Source organism: Haemaphysalis longicornis, unplaced genomic scaffold, assembly GCF_048455015.1.
Source record: "Haemaphysalis longicornis isolate Haplotype H1 unplaced genomic scaffold, Haemaphysalis longicornis Haplotype H1 scaffold_7, whole genome shotgun sequence".
In the NCBI taxonomy this organism is placed as follows: domain Eukaryota; kingdom Metazoa; phylum Arthropoda; class Arachnida; order Ixodida; family Ixodidae; genus Haemaphysalis; species Haemaphysalis longicornis.
This window is the reverse complement of record NW_027526422.1, coordinates 138,548,770-138,565,794: the sequence shown is the minus strand read 5'-3', so window position 1 is coordinate 138,565,794 and position 17,025 is coordinate 138,548,770. Positions and strand designations below refer to the sequence as shown.

The window sequence follows — 17,025 nt, the reverse complement described above, 5'->3', positions numbered from 1 at the left end:
CTGTTCGGCGAGATATTACGAAGACGGATCGCCATGACACGCTCCCGACATTTCGCCATAAAGGACTGCGGGCATGACAAGATAACTTGTTTTCGGGGGGGGGGTTGAAATTTTTTTAAGAAAACGAGGGTTTTTGAGGCCGAACCCGGGTAAGTTGCGTTAGAAGGCCTTTGGCACGGCAGCGTTGCGTCCTTCGAGGTAGTCCATCATGACGCGTAACTCGGAGTCAGCCCGCAGCTGGGCGGCTAGGTGGCTCTCCCTCACGACACTGAGGAACGCACTGTCTTCATCGGAGTGTTGTGGCGGTTGTTCGATTCGGGCACGAGACACGCAGTCGGCGTAGGAGTAATACCTCCGGAATCTGTAGACGATTATAACGTCGAATTCTTGCAGGCGCAAGCTCTACCACCCGAGGCAGCGAGTGGGGCCATTCAAATGGGCGCGCCAACAAAGGGTATGGTGGTCTGTCACAATCTTGAGAGGTCTAGCATACACGTATGTGCAAACATTTAAAATGGCCCATATAATACCGAGACTCTCTTTCTCAAAGGCTGAGTAGGTTTTCTCTTTTCCTTTGACGTCCAACTGCTGGCATAGACGGTTATTTTCTCGCAACCACGCTTTTGAACGAAGACGGCACCAAAGCCACTATTACTGTATTACTGACGTCCGTGGGCATTTGCCTTTTTGCGTTTTCGTCGAAATGAGCGAGCACAGGGGGGCTTTGCAAGCGTTGCGGATGTGCAGAACGCTTCCTTTTTGAGCGTTTCTCCAGCTAAAAGCGGCGCTATCGTTCGGCGAGCGCATGAGTTGGTGTACAAAGCATGCGAAGTTTGCGATGAAGTGCCGATCATTCGCGCACAGTAGCAGAAATCTTCGCACGCCCTTCTGGTCTTTCCGTTTTGGAAAGTTGGGTATAGCTGAAGTTTTCGCCGGGTCAGAAAGACTCCCACGGCGTTGATGACATGGCCCAGAAACCTGAGTTCCTCGTACGCGAATCGGCACTTTTGAGGCTTCGGCGTTAACCCCGACGTGCGAATAGCCTCGAGTACAGACTACAACCTTGCAAGGTCTTCGTAGAAAGTTCGGGTGAAAACCACAACGACGTCGATGTTTACGAGACACGTGTGTCACTTCAGGCCAACTAGCACAGTGTCCATGAGTCTGAAACGTTGCTGGTGCCGTGCACAGGACGAACGGCATCACCTTGAACTTGTAGAGGCCGTCCGGGGTTATGAATGCCGTCTTATCTCGGTCTCTTTCCTCCACTTCTATTTGCCAGTAGCGCGTCTTCAGATCCATCGAAGAGATGTACTTTGCACGGTGGAGGTGGTCGAGGGCGTCGTCGATTTGTGGTGGAGGTTACACGTCTTATTTGGGAATTTGTTCAGTCGACGGTAGACCACACAGAACCTAATGTGGCCTGTTTTTTGTACGAGTACAACCGGCGTAACACAGGAGCTTTTAGATGGCTGTATAATGTCGTCGCTGAGCAAATGTGTGCAAATGGCTTCGAGTTGTGTGCAAATGGCTTCTCGCGTGCGACGATATGTGGTACGTTGACCGTCTTGTAGGTAAGGCTCCATCTTGCGTAATATTTCAGTGCTTCCCTAGAGGTGCCTGACGAAATTTTAAGTTTGACAAGAAACACTTGCCGTAGCGATGCAGCCAAGTCAATACTTTTTTCTTTTTTCTTGCGGTAGTTCCGGGTTCACGTTGTAGGGATGTGGAACCATACAGGCAGCTGAGGGTGCGCGTTCAAAGTTGGCGACCGCGATGACGTAACTTGCTTCTTGCGTTTGTTTAACGAACGCAATTGTAGCGCCTTCTCTACATGCTGGACTGGACTGGGCTGGAAGTGGCTTTATTTCTATAAAAATGCAGTGGACTGGAGTCTATTACGACCCCTGCCCCGATGTGGTCCGCCGTCGCAGATTCTCTGCGGCCCTACTAAGCACTAGCTCCTTTGAGGAGCCAGTGTGCTTCGAGCGCAATAAAGACATGCGGGATGACCCATGCTTGATCACTCTCGTTAGTTGACTCCATGGCTCTCTGTAGTTCAGTCGTGTATTCGTCGAAACTTGTGTCGTGTTGGTCGGAGGCGCAGTCCCATATGATGTGCCACCGGTTGGCCGGCACTTTCTTACATACGCTGCATTGGGCATTTGGGTATTCTTTGGGGTACATGTGGTGTAACGCTGCCGGTGGTGTGACTGAGGCCTGATGTAGTCTTCTGAGATACGTTCCCTCTTCGCGACCCAGCGCCCGGTGGGGCGGCGGATGCGATTTTCTCGCAACCTACACGTTCTTGACATGCTGGTAATCCTCGAAAAAATGAGTGATTAAAACATGGGACTTGTTTTGCTTAAAGTGCGCAATACTTCTTTCGATAGAGTACCTTCGGTAGAAATGCAACCTTGGGTTACTCTACGATAGCATCGACGTAAAGGACAGCATCTTCACTTCAGAGGAGGATGATCAAGCTTGAGTGGGGTGGCAGGGTGAGGTGATCATTGGCGATCCTCACAGTGGAACTCCTGGGCAGGGTTGAATTCTAGCGTCAAGGAGTGATGGGAGAAAAAAAGTTATCAACTTTGTTTTCAGGTTAATTATTCCGCCGTTCTCCGTCCAAAAGTCCATTCGGAGAATACGTCCCGGTAGCACTTAGGCAAACTGGCGAACGCAGCAGGGTACCTGATGCCGCCAATGCTGACGCGCGATGGCCATGTCACACTTGGCGTTATGAGATCATGTCCTGCTGTGCGTATGTGTGGACCGTGTCGGCTGGTCATATATTTCTTCAGCTTAGACGCGAATGATACTATCATTACTGAGTAGTCGGCTCCCGTGGCTAATGAGGGCGACTACATCAAAGCCATCGCTGGGCAACTGGACTTCGGACGCTTCCTTCCTCGAGTTGCTAATGCTTCGGGATGACGTATATCGGCTTGTGCGTATTGTTACGGGGAAGGTATTGTATTCACCAGCGGTATTTACAGGGGGAAAAGCCAGAGTAGAGAGTCCGGATTCACGCACCAACCTAGTCGAGACCGATCGTCGTCGACTTCCTCTTCTAGCTGCTCAGCTCTCATCAGCCTCTCTCTCCAGCACAGACACCGACGCATACCCGTCGGCTTAGTACATAGCCCAACGTCCTCGTCACATAGCCCCCAGGCCGGGAAAGCACCGACTCGGTGCTGACAAAGGTGTTGCGTCCAAGCTGGGAGAATTGTAGGGCTTCAGCCGCAGCACATGCACGATGTCGGTCTTCGGTGTGGAAGACGATGTGGACGTTGCGCACAGGATTGATCTCATACGTCACATCGGTGACCTGCCGCAGTACCTTGTAAGGGCCACGATAGAGCGAAAGAAGCTTTTCAGAGAGGCCTACACGGCGAGGAGGAAAGCATAACAATATGAGCGTTCCAGGAAGGTAATAGACGTTGCGATGCTTAAGGTCATAACGTGTTTTCTGCGAAATCTGCGAGGCCGAAAGGCGGGCGCGGGCGTCTTCACGGGCTAGAGTTGCTCTAGAAATAGCTTCGAAGGCATATTCAGTCGGTGGAGTGATCGATGAGGGTATCAAGGTGTCAAGCGGCAAAGTAGGCTCACGTCCATAGGGGAGATAAAAAGGTGAAAAACCAGCCGTATCGTGGCGCGAGGAGTTGTACGCAAACGCCACGTACGGCAACGTCAAGTCCCAATCTTTGTGACCCGCGGAGACATACATAGACAGCATATCCGTAAGGGTGCGGTTAAAACGTTCCGTAAGTCCATTGGTTTGGGGATGGTAAGAAGTGGATAGCTTGTGTGTCGTGGAACTCAAACGAAGGAGATCAGCGACCACTTTGGACAAACAGTATCGTCCCCGGTCGGTGAGAAGTTGTCGTTGAGGGCCGTGGTGCAAAATGGCGTCGTGAATGAGGAAGTCAGTGACATAAGTCGCACAACTTGTAGGTAGCGCCCTGGTAATAGCAAAACGCGTAGCATAGTCCGTTGCTACGGCAATCCACTTGTTCTAGGAGGTTGAGAAAGGAAGGGACCAAGAAGGTCCATCCATACACAGTAGAACGGTTCACTCGGCACATCGAGGAACTGTAAGGGACCAGCCAGTGCCGGTGTTAACCTTCTCTGTCTTTGGCAGGCGCCAGGAGCACTGACGTAGCGTCGAACCGACCTATATAGGCCAGGCCACAAGAAGCGCCGCCTGACGCGGTCATAGGTACGTGTCAGACCTAGATGGCCTGCAGTAGGTGCGTCGTGCAGTTGATGGAGCACGGACCGTCGAAGGAGTTGCGGAACAACCAGGAGCAAAGCAGGGCCGTCAGGGCGAATGTTGCGGCGGTAAAGCACCCCATGTACTAGGTACGCCTGCAGCGAAGGATCATGTGCCGATGAGGGCAGATTGTCTATGATCGCTCGTAAGGTGTTTGTCACGACGCTGTTGATCCTCAATATGAATCAAATCAGAAATAGCCAGGACACAGGCGTCGGAGTCGCGGGCTGAGGAGCCACGTGGATCGACGGGATGGCGGGACAAGCAGTGCGCATCTTGTTGTGTATGACCAGATTTGTAGGAGACCGTGAAGCAGTATTCTTGTAAGGTCAAAGCCCAACGCCCTAAGCGGCCCGTCGGGTCCTTTAAGGATGAGAGCCAGCAAAGGGCGTGGTGATCGGTGACAACTGTGAACGGCCTCCCGTAGAGGTAGGGACGGAATTTTCCTACGGCCCATACAAGAGCAAGACATTCGCGCTCCGTGATAGCGTAGTTCCGCTCTGATGACGAGAGAAGACGGCTGGCGTAAGCGATGACTCGGTCGCCGTTTGCCTGTCGTTGCGCCAAAACAGCTCCAATGCCGTGTCCACTCGCATCTGTACGTACTTAAGTGGGTGCCGCCGTGTCGAAATGTCCCAGAATGGGAGAAGCAACGAGAAGGTATGTCAGCGTTTTGAAAGCTGCTGTTTGTTCTGATCCCCAAGAGAAGGTAGCATTCTTGCGAAGGAGATCACTGAGTGGCTTGGCGATAGTCGCGAAATGTCTAATGAAGCGGCGAAAGTACGAACACAGGCCGATGAAGCTTCGGACGTCTTTGGGAGAGCGAGGCTGAGGGAACTCTTTGACAGCCCGAACCTTGCCAGGCTCGGGGCCGACTCCCGTGGCGTCAACTAAATGGCCGACTACTGTGATCTCGCGACGCGCGAAGCGGCACTTCTTGGAATTAAGCTGTAGTCCTGCTCGTCGGAAAACGTCAAGGATCGCCGCAAGGCGTTGAGATGGCTTTCAAACGTGGGCAAGAAAACAATGACGTCATCAAGGTAAGAGAGACAAGTAGACCATTGAAAGCCATGTAGCAGGGAGTCTATCATCCACTCGAATGTGGCTGGCGTCTAACATAAGCCGAAGGGCATTACTTTGAATTGATAAAGACCATCCGGCGTTACGAAAGCTGTTTTTTCGCGATCGAGCTCATCAACGGCACTCTGCCAATATCCAGTTCGGAGGTCAATGGAAGAAATGTACTTGGCCCCGTGGAGGCAATCCAACGCGTCGTCAATGCGAGGAAGGGGGTACACGTCGTTAGTAGTAACTTTGTTCAGATGACGGTAGTCTACGCAAAAGCGCCATGTACCATCCTTCTTCTTGACCAGGATAACGGGGATGCCCATGGACTAATGGAAGGCTCAATAATGTCGTTGCGAAGCATCTTGTCCACTTCCGCTTGAATGGCTTGGCGTTCCGTCATTGACACCCGGTAAGGCCGTCTGCGTACGGGATTGGCATCCCCTGTGTGAATGCGATGCTGAACAGTAGTGGCCTGTCCCAGAGGGCGATCGTCAAGGTCAAAAATGTTTCTAAACGATGACAATAAATCACGAAGTCACCTTGCGTGTACAGTTGGGAGATCAGAGGCTATCATGGGTTCGAGATCGAGCAGCAGAGGTGCAGTGGGCTTGGGCTCGCGCTGATGGTGTAGGCCGGTGACGTCAGCTAATGCATTCACCTCGCACTGTGAAATGGGACATAGTGTAGCTAGCGACATTCCCTTTGGGATAACCTGCGGTGTATAGCCAAAATTGGTGAACGGCACTCGGATGCGACCACCCAAAACTGTTACTACAGCGTGCGGCGTCATCACATTACGCTCGAAGAGTACGTCAGCAAGAGGTGAAGCGAGGTAATCACCATTAGGGACAAGGGGAGACAGTTGCAAGGACACGAGTGTAGTGGCTAGGGGCGGTAAACGAACGTCGGCTGAGGAACAGAAGTGCTGCCTCCGGACATCGTCGTGGCCGTGATAAGAAGGCAGCTCCAAGTGGAGGACTCCACCGAACAATCTATGGGTGCTGAATGGTCCGCGAGAAAATCGAGGCCAACAATAACATCGTCAGAGCATTCGTCTAGCACAGTAAACAACACGACGGTTTGTCGGCCAGCAATAGTAAGACGCGCTGCACACATCCCGGCGACAGTGGGCGTACTTCCATCAGCGACTCGTACAACACTTGAAGTGGGGGGCGCGTGCACCTTGAGAAGGCGGCGGCGAAGCTCCGAGTTCATAATAGACATATGTGTACCCGTGTCAATCAAGGCGGTAACGCCAACATCGTCAACTTGAATCTCTAGTAAATTTTTTCTTGTAAAAAGCGTCAACAAAGGATTTTCGGGGGTCGTCGGACATGCAGCATCACCTCTGAGAGTTGCATCATTTAGTTTTTTGGACGGGAGTTGTTATACGGCGTCGGCGAGAAGGGATGCCGGGGCTGTAGCGAACGGGAGTGACGGCGCTGGGGTGGCGGCGATCGGCTGTATCGGCGGAACGGAGCGTTGACGACTGCTGGTTGCGGCGGAGACGGTGGAGTGAAGCGACGAGGCATCTGATCAGGGTACGTGTAGCTGGAAAGGACTTGCCGGACTGGGAATGGTGAACGCCTCTGGCAGTACCGTGCAACATGCCCGACTCGGGGGCAGTGGAAGCAAATCGGCTTGTCATCGGCTGTCCTCCATTCCGAAAGGTAGCGGCTACGATAGGTGGACGGTTGGCATTCATTGCGGCCGCCGTAGCTCGAGGACAGGTGAGGCGCGCGAACGCCTTGGCCTCTCACAGCGCCAACAGGCTGAAAGGCGAGCTTGGCTACTTCTTCCCGAACGACCGCTTGGATCACAGGGATGGACGGCAGGCACGTTTCCGACTGGGGAAGCGTCGTGGGGGCCATAGCCTCGAGCTCTCGTCTTATAAGCCTGGTCAGACTTCCCGACGTAGCTGGGCTCGTGTCAGTCTCCGGGGGTCGATGTTCGGAAAGACAACGATCCTCGCACGACGACGTTGGAGCGGTGTTCAGAAGTCGGGTAAAATTTGTAGTCAGGCGACGTCATGTCGCCTGCTCAAACCGGCGGCATTTCTTAATGACCGATTTACACGGTTGTGCAGTCCTTGCACATGAGTAAATTGAAAGCGTCGTCCGCTATTCCCTTGAGGATATGCCCGACCTGGTCCGCTTCCGCCATTTGGTCGTCAGCTTTCTGGCACAAGGTTTAGCACGTCCAGAATGTACGCCACATAAGGCTCGGTAGGGGTCTGTACACGGGAAGCCAGTGCCTTCTTCGCGGCAGTTTGGCGGTCTACAGGATTCCCGAAGAGCTCTCGCAGCTTGGATTTACAGTCTTCCCAAATTGTTACCGTCTCTTCGTTAGTTAGAAACCAAGTCCTGGCCAACCCCCTCAAAGAGTTGTCCACGTTCGCAAGCATGATGGTGGGATCCCACCTGTTATGAGCGCTAACGCGCTCATACGTCTTCAGCCAGTCTTCAAGGTCAATATCATCTGAAGCAACACCGAAAGTTGGGCGAGTTGGTAAATCATCTTGAACGAAACACACACAGTGCGCAAAACAACAGGACGAAAGACGGAGGGATGTACAACACAAGCGCTGTACAACACAAGGATGTACAACACAATACAACAATATCATCTGTGCCGCAGAACGTGCCCGGGTCACGCTGCTGGGAGATAACGATGAATGGGGATGCAGTCGCGGTAGCTCCCTCGGGCGCCATCAATGGTCGGGAAACTTTCCGTCCGCTGCGGAGCTCCGTGCTGCGTGTGTCCTACCCCGCACCTCACACCAAAATGTTACGGGGAACGTATTGTATTCACCAGTTATTTACAGGGGAAAAGCCAGAGTAGAGTGTCCGGATTCACGCACCAACCTAGTCGAGACCGATCGTCGTCGACTTCCTCTTCTAGCTGCTCAGCTCTCATAAGTCCCTCTCTCCAGCACAGACACCGACGCATACCCGTCGGCGCAGTACATAGCCCAACATCCTCGTCACACTTCCTGCTGTGCGCATGTGTGGACCGTGTCGGCTGGTCATATATTTCTTCAACTTAGACACGAATGATACGATCATTACTGAGTAGTAGGCTCCCTTGTGTAATGAGGGCGACTACATCAAAGATATCGCTGGCAACTGGACGTCGGACGCTTCCTTCCTCGAGTTGCTAATGCTTCGGGGTGCCGTATATCGGCTTGTGCGTATTGACGGTCGGAACCTTGCGTCGTCGTTGTCGTCGTGTCCTCAATTGCAGGCTGAGCCATGTCACGTACACATCGCGCTGTGTGGTTGTCGTCTTGCACGGGAGTGACGTCTAAATTGGGTCGGGGAGTATGGCCATGCTCGCGTCGTAAACCATGGTATTCAGTGCGCCAAGGCGTGGTTGGCAAGTTTTTAAGTTTTCGCCGCAGTAGAACTTCACCTCCAGAAGCTGTCGAATTCAGTTTCTCCTTCGTAGGCTGGGGGACGTTCCACGCGTGGAAATTTGGGCTTGTTGGTTCATAACTTATAAATATGTAGCGCAGAAGACGAAAGACACAGACAAGTAGACACACACGACGACAAGTAGACACACACGGTAGCGCCGTGTGTGTCTACTTGTCTGTGTCTCTCGTCTTCTGTGCTACATATTTGTATGTTTTGGACGTTCCACGGGCGACGTTAGTGTTGCTGCGGCCCCTTGCAAATACTTATGGCTAGGGGGATGGTGAACGGGTGAAACGGTGTGGGCGACGGCTGGTCTGAGATAGATACTCGTCGATCTCCCGTGTTCGTTGTGCGGGAAAAGGGCCAGGTACGTTGACGGAGAAACCACGCAGTATGAGCCTCGTGTATCGGCAGCGACGATAGATGTGGTCGGCCTCTCCACCGTGGTAGCACAGAGGGCGATTATCGGGGGTTCACCTTTCGGGGGGGGGGGCGGCAGAGGAGAAAGCTTCTTTGTTGTCGGGTTTTGGAACACAGACGGTCGGCTGGGTGACAATGGACGGCGGTGTGGCTGGGTCTCCTGAGGACAAGGAGGCGCTGGGCGGGGCCGACGAACAGCTTTGGCGTAGGCCATGGCTTGTGGCTCATGGGGTGCTTCCGATGCCGTAGAAGGCTCCAGTGCGTGTTGAACTTCTCGGATCACATCGGTCAGGGCAGCAAATTGGGGGTTTGGCCTTGTTAGGAAACGTTTCCACAGCTCCTCCTCACAACCGTGCCGATGTTCTCACGCACTGTATCGTAGGTGAGAGCGCCGGAACCAATTGTCTCCGAAACCACTGCATTGATTGGGCGGTCATACTGCTCCCTTCGTAGTTCTAGCGTCTTCTCCATCGCGCTCGCCTCGCATGCGAATTCGGGCGCGGTATTAAGGTGTGGCGGAAAAGGCAGAACAAGAATTCTTGCTTTTCTCCTGGCATCAAAAGCCTTAGTTTCTGTTCGCCCGTCATTGCCGGGTCCGTGCGCATTTCCTCAACAAACACCACCACACTTTCATTGTGATGATGCGTGTGTGTTTGCAGGAACTGTTCTGCCCGTTCCTTGTGTATCATAGTCGTGAAAGTATCTAAATTCTCGTGTTGAATAACGTCGAGGTCTTTAGGGTGCACTCGTGGTTCTGGAGACGAATTCGGGCAGAGCATTCAAGATATAACATTTGCCTGAGTGTTTCGTTGTCGTCCCATTGGTTGAATGCCCGTACGCGCTGGAGATGTCCCAGCCATTCGTCGGGATCTTCTGAAGATGACCAGTTAATTACTAGTGGCTCTCAGGATTGCTGCAGGCCGACTGGTGAAGTAGCTTTTTCAAGCATGGCGGTGGTTGCAGCGGTCACTCTCGAGGACCTTTTGGCACAAAGACCAAACCCAGGTGATAAACCTTGCAATCGGTGGCTGGCTCTAGCTGGACTTGCTTGTAGGCTTGCAGGGGGTGTACAAAGCATAAAGTGTGCGTGCCGAGCAGCTCCACAAAATTTCACGTACCAAGGACGACGCAGGTCTCTTTAATGAACAAAACGGTATTCGAGCGAACTTGTGCTCCTCTAAGAACTAAAAGGTTACAAAGCAGCGACGAAGCAGTCAAGAATGCAACGTACACAGTCGAATGTCGGCGAATCTAATGCCATGGCGTCTTCTCTGCCGGCACTTATCTTTCGGCGTGATTGTTTGTCGAACCTTCAAATTGCATCAAGAAGGCTGGAGAAGAAAGATTAGTCTAGTCTATTGAAGACAAGGCGAAACTCTCTCCCTGTCAAACAAGATAACCTCTGTGTGATAAATAAAAAGATTACGAATAACGCGCTGCTCCTAAAGTATGGATAACAGCCAGGCGCAAGCGAATGGACACGCAAAACACAAGTAAACAAACACAATCCATGGTTTGGGGCAATATTTATGATATTTGTTTGAGCACGGGTCTAGATCCTGCACATGACTACTACCCTTTTCGTCGGGACACTCAAAGACTCAAGAGGGGTGAATCCCTCCAAGTGTATTGCAATAAACAAGCAGGCTTGCGATTGTATCATTTATGACTGTTGTACATGAAGCGCTGAAAGGAGCCGGGGAGAGTTCTAGTGAACGGCGGCGGAATAGGCCAAGCAATACAAAAGGTACACAATAATTCCAGCAAGCATTATATGTGCCACAATTCGAAAACTGGTAGACGAACAGATATAAATGTAATTTTTGTTGAACCTCCTGAATCTGGTAATTGGCGTTAAATGAAAAACAAGCATTGGAAAGCATGCATGCGATATTCACAACAATGTTAAGTTGCTAGATGGTAGGGTGTATGTTATATGTAATGCTGTGGGCCGGTCAGACAAAATACTTTGATCAGAAGTGCAGAAGTTCTATTGAATGACTATGGGAGCATACCAATAATGTGAAAAATGCCACAACTGGCCCCTTATCCATTCACTCCAAGACTCATTGTGCACTTGCTTTGATAGGCGTGGCATCATCATCAAACACCGAAACAAGCTAAATTGTCTAATCCTAGGGAATTATTACAATTTATATTACAGCCATTGTTGTGTTAGTATGTTCTCCCTGCCACGCACTGGGAAGAATTGTCCTTTCGATGAAATTGCTTTGACTGTACACTTTTCTGACATGTGCACGAGATGTTGCACAGGGTGAAAAGACAAGGAAGGCTGGGTCGCCTTGGCAATTATGCAAATGTAATATTTTCCCAATAAATATAGTTGCAGGTTGTGGAATAGTTTGCTCTTGCTCTTTATTTGTAAAATTCGTCATTTTTGCGCAGTTACCTAATTATAAATGACGAAAAAATTAGGAATGCATACATTTTCAATTACAATGCATGAATTAGGAAACATCAATTATGCGTCGCGGAGGTCAAGAAATCCACACTAATTATATTGTTCTAACTTCAGCCATCCAACATTTCGGGATTCTGTCATATACCGCATTCATATACAGCCCAGATTTCCGTCACCTACACATCCCGCGCTCTACAAAATAAGAGGGTGGTATTTAATCCTCTATTTCCAATCAATGATAAAGACGACGACTAAGCCGACAGTCTGCTGGCCTGCTTAGGTGTCCCTGGTTTGATCCAATTGTGATTGTAACTTTACGACACGCACACTATCACCATGCAATAGCCTGGATTTGCACATCCAGTGGCTGTTGAACATTACAGCTGCATCTCAAATAATCTCAAAAAAAGAAGCGTGTGGCAATGGGCAAGAGTAAAGCGGCCGAGAGCGCCTTCAATACTTAGCTACGGGAGTTTCATCAACAGATGTTGGATGATGCATTCACCAAATGTTTATGATGCGTATACTGTGAGGAAGAGAAGTAAGCTTTCAAAAAGAACGCCTATAAACTAGAAAAGCTGGGTCAATTGGAAGCCATCGCGTGAACGGCCTCTTGAATGGATTTAGGAACAACATACTTCTGCTGTAACGTAGGGGATGGCATTCTGCCTTCAGCAAAACCGGTGCGCCCTGCTGCCGGACATCCCTTCCTCACATGAAAGAATTCTGGTGCCCGTCCGGTAGGAGGGAGGAAGATCACATATTCAGCATGCGTGAATACAGTGGACCTGGTAGAAAAGGCCAGAACCCACGAGCGCTAATTCTATCAAGATTCGCCTACGTCGTACGGGATATCAGGCTTTTTGTTTTGGCAAGAAGAGGAGCTTTCGGTGCTTACAATGCCAGCGACCACAAAATGAAACAACGCCCAGCAAATCGACAACAAAAAAGTGAGTGTTCCAACTGTTGTGCATCACCGACGGGATCTAATTCAGAAAAGAGCATTCGGTTCAATACAACAGTGATCTAATGACATCCAACAAATTCACGTACCTGTCGCTTTCGGGTGAGAAAGAAAACCTTTAATGTATCACGATAATCACACACACAAGGCCTGAAATACTTTTGCTGAATTTGATTGAGCTACGCCCTGGATGAGCCCGCTGCGTCTTGTACCCAGCATAGTTGACGGCTGGCTAGTCCTCTCCTAGCGATTGGATACATCTACCAACGCCTTCACTTGATGATCCGGAGGAGCCTTAGTGGCTGTAAAGGCAATTGGCTCTCTTCTCCATTACGGTGCCAGTTAATCGTATGTTTGGATTCGCTCGACATTGTGCGGAGAGGATAAGCTGCTCGGCTATGACGCTGCAGAAGAAAGACACATTGCGCGCCTCACGATGAAGGACTTTCCCTAACGCAGCTTTTTACCGGCGAAATGTTCTCCTAATGAACAGGTGCTACGCCTCCCGGCCGGGAAAGGTACCGACCATTTGTTTTTCCAGTGGCAGCGTCTGAACGTACGTGTTACCCAGGAACAAGGGACTTTATCATAGCAGTCAAGGCACGTACCTCGGCTCTTTTATTGGCGGTACCGAACGTGACACTCACATTAGGGTATGAAACGGTCGTTTTCGATAAATACGCAGTCTGTGCGCGTTTGCCATTTAAAATTTTTATCGATGACACTTACGCCATTCGCTGGCGATTGTACCCCTTTAGCAACCAGACACCGAGAGAGCAATAGACACTACCAAATGCCAACGGGGCATCGACATTTCCGGCTCACTGTCTATAATAATCGTATCAACATCGAACAAGTGGTCCTGTTGAGAGCGTTGCGTACGTGTGAACCTTAGATAAACTATGCTCTTAGCAGGGCCTTGCAGCGCGAGGCCAATTCAGTGCCCCAACTTTAAATTGGAAAAAGAGGACATGTTCCTGTGTGCAGACCGGTGGATGCTGCAGTGGTCCCACACCACACAAATAGAATATTTTTGGGACAGCCATGAATACCGGTAACTCTATCAGGCTCCCGGCACCGTCAAGAGAATGTGACTTGTAAACCGGTGAGTAGAGCTGTTCACAACGAGCCCGTTCCTTCGATACACTATACTTTTGGCTAGTGCCAACTCATCCGGGGAATGTTACACATATGTTAGGAATATGTTAGGTATACATTAGGAATATGTTAGGAATATGAATATTCCTCTACGGTAGGAATATAGTGCTTCCATTATTGTAGGAAGCCAGCGACAACCTTACACGCATCATCACGGAGTGTGCAGTAGAAGTCGGGGGCACTATGGCTAGACAGGATACTGGTAAACTTTCACAGGAGACGAAAGATCTAATCACGAAACGGCAAACCATGAGAATCTCCACCGCAGCTGACAGAATAGAACTAGCGGAGCTCTCCAAGCTAATCAATAAGCGTAAGACAGCTGACATACGGAAGTACAATATGGAGAGGATCGAATACGCCGTAAAGAACGGAGGTAGCCTGAAAGCAGTGAAGAGACGTCTAGGCGTGGGGAAAAATCAGATGTATGCACTTAAGGATACGCAAGGCAATGTCATCACAAATAAGGATAAAATAGTCACAGTGTCCGAGGTGTTCTATAGGGATCTGTACAGTAGCCCGGACATACAGGCTTATGCCGAACGAGACAGTAGTTCAGAGCAGATAGACATCCCACCAGTAATGACCGAAGAAGTAAGGAAGGCTTTGAAAGAAATGAAAGGGGGCAAAGCACCTGGTGAGGATCAGATAACAGCAGACCTCTTGAAGGATGGCGGAGAAGTTGTACTTGAAAAACTGGCAAACCTGTATACGCAATGCCTAATGACCGCAATGGTACCGGAATCTTGGAAGAACGCGAACATCATCCTAATCCATAAGAAAGGCGACATAAAGGACTTGAAAAATTACAGGCCGATAAGCTTACTGTCAGTCGTCTACAAGGTACTTTACCAAGGTAATCGCTAACCGAATCTCTGCAACCTTAGATTTCAGTCAACCTAAAGATTAAGCAGTTTTCCGTAAAGGTTATTCAACAATGGACCATATTCACACGATCAATCAGGTGATAGAGAAGTGCGCTGAGTATACTGAACCCTTATATATTGCCTTCATAGATTATGAGAAAGCATTTGACTCGGTCGAAACCCTAGCAGTCATTCAGGCATTACGGAACCAGGGGGTAGATGAGCATTATGTAAGAATACTAGAGGATATCTACAATGGGTCTACAGCTACCATCATCCTCCATAGGGAGAGCAGTAAAATACCTATAAGGAAGGGTGTCAGACCAGGAGACACAATCTCTCCAATGTTATTCACAGCATGCTTACAAGAAGTATTCAGAACGTTGGATTGGGAACAAGTGGGAGTAAGGGTTAATGGAGAATACCTCAGTAACCTCAGATTTGCTGATGACGTTGCCTTGCTAAGTAACTCGGGCGACGAATTGCAAAGCGTGCTTTCCGCACTGGGCGAACAGAGTAGAACCGTGGGCCTGAAAATTAATATGCAGAAAACTAAAGTAATGATTATTAACCTCGGGACAGCACAGCAGTTTGAGATAGGTGGCGAGGCAGTGGAAGTGGTAAGCGAATATATCTACTTAGGCCAAGTTGTGACCCCAGATCCCAACCATGAGGCAGAGATAATTAGAAGGATCAGAATGGGGTGGGGTGCATATGGAAGACATTCTCATATAATGAATAGCAGCCTACCATTGTCGCTGAAGAAGAAAGTGTATGACAGCTGCATCTTACCGGTACTCACCTACGGGGCAGAAACTTGGAGGCTCACCAAGAGGGTTCAACTTAAATTGAGAACCACTCAGCGGGCAATGGAGCGGAAAATGATAGGTGTAACATTAAGGGACAAGAAGAGAGCGGAGTGGGTCAGGGAGCAAACTGGTGTTAAAGACATATTAGTAGAAATTAAGAAGAAGAAATGGACGTGGGCAGGGCATTTAATGCGAAGGCAAGATAACCGCTGGTCATTAAGGGTAACAGAGTGGATCCCTAGAGAAGGCTAGCGTTGCAGGGGGCGGCAGAAAGTTAGATGGGCAGATGAGATCAAGAAGTTTGCGGGGATAAATTGGTCACAGTTGGCACAAGACCGAGGTAATTGGAGAATAATGGGAGAGGCCTTTGTCCTGCAGTGGGCGTAGATAGGCTGGTGATGATGATGATGATGATGATTATACGTGTGCAATGTCGCGTGGCCAGAGAGCGCCACAGATAGGACCCGCTGTAACAATCTTGATACCACGAATGGCGTCACCAAAATTTGGGTTCAGCATCTTCTACTGTGCAGCTACTGTGTGCTTTTGCCGACTGCCGTGTGAACCACTAAGTGCGGGCTCGCCATTAGGACGCACACCGAGCCATCCTGGTAAATGAATTGCAATACGACCGTGGCGTCTACCCAGTGGCGAGAGGCACTGGGTGTTCGCATACATAAAAAGGTGAGACATATTGCGTCTTTATGTATAATAACATCATTGTCAAGTATGAAAGGCTCCATAAAATTATTACTTTCTACTCTCAGTAAACAATTGCGTTTTGGATGCAAGGAATGTTATGTTACTCCTCGGTCACATGCATCAAAACAAACCGCGAATACTACACTGTTCAATTGAATTTGAATAACCGGTGTCTGGTCGGTATGATTATGTTCTCCCTTCACAAGAACTGATGCAACTCGACCCGCACTGCGTTTACAAAAGTATAATTAAGGCGCCATCTGTCGTGACGATTTGTTTATGAAGTGCGTTGCGAGATGACGCTTAGGAAGGCTAGTGTTTTAACACCAAACAAGCTGCGCAAAGGAGCAGGCGATCACATAGTTTGAAAGCACCCTTGTTTCTCTGTATGATTGGGAGTAATCACGCCGCGTAGCGGCCATGAGGGCCCCGAGAAGGGCCTGCTCGTACAACATAGTAACGGACCGGATTAACTCATGCATTTATATTTCGCACGTCTAATTTTCTAAGCAACCTTTAAGACTGTAAGTTGAGTCAGAACTTACGTATAACAATAGGATCTTGTTCTGCTTGCGATCTCTCTCGCAAGTCACTCCTTGTGAAATGTTCTCTCGGCAATTGTTTAAGTTTAAGCCTTTACAAAAAGGCATTGTTGCTTCTATTTCCTGTGGTTTTGAGTGCTTGTTTCAAGCTTAAGTAATTGGTAATGCGTTGCGTGCAGCGTGCTATTTTAAATCAAGAAGTCTCAAGAGTGTTTCTCTACGATGGCGAAAGTTCCTTCACAACATCGGGAAGCGTAGTCCGATCGCCGTAGTATGTAGCACTCTGCTTACGTAACAAAACAGCGGGTTTTTTGCATCGTGCTATCGATTAACGTTTCAGTCAGATTATTACTATGAAAGTGAGAATCTGCGTGAATTATTT

At 49.6% G+C, this 17,025-nt stretch overlaps 1 protein-coding gene across 1 annotated transcript in view; it reads right to left on the bottom strand.

Annotated features, from left to right (window-relative positions):
- LOC144147060 (uncharacterized) overlaps positions 1–17,025 on the bottom strand; it is a 107,974-nt gene that overhangs the window by 19,863 nt on the left and 71,086 nt on the right. The gene's annotated exons all lie outside the window — the stretch shown is intronic.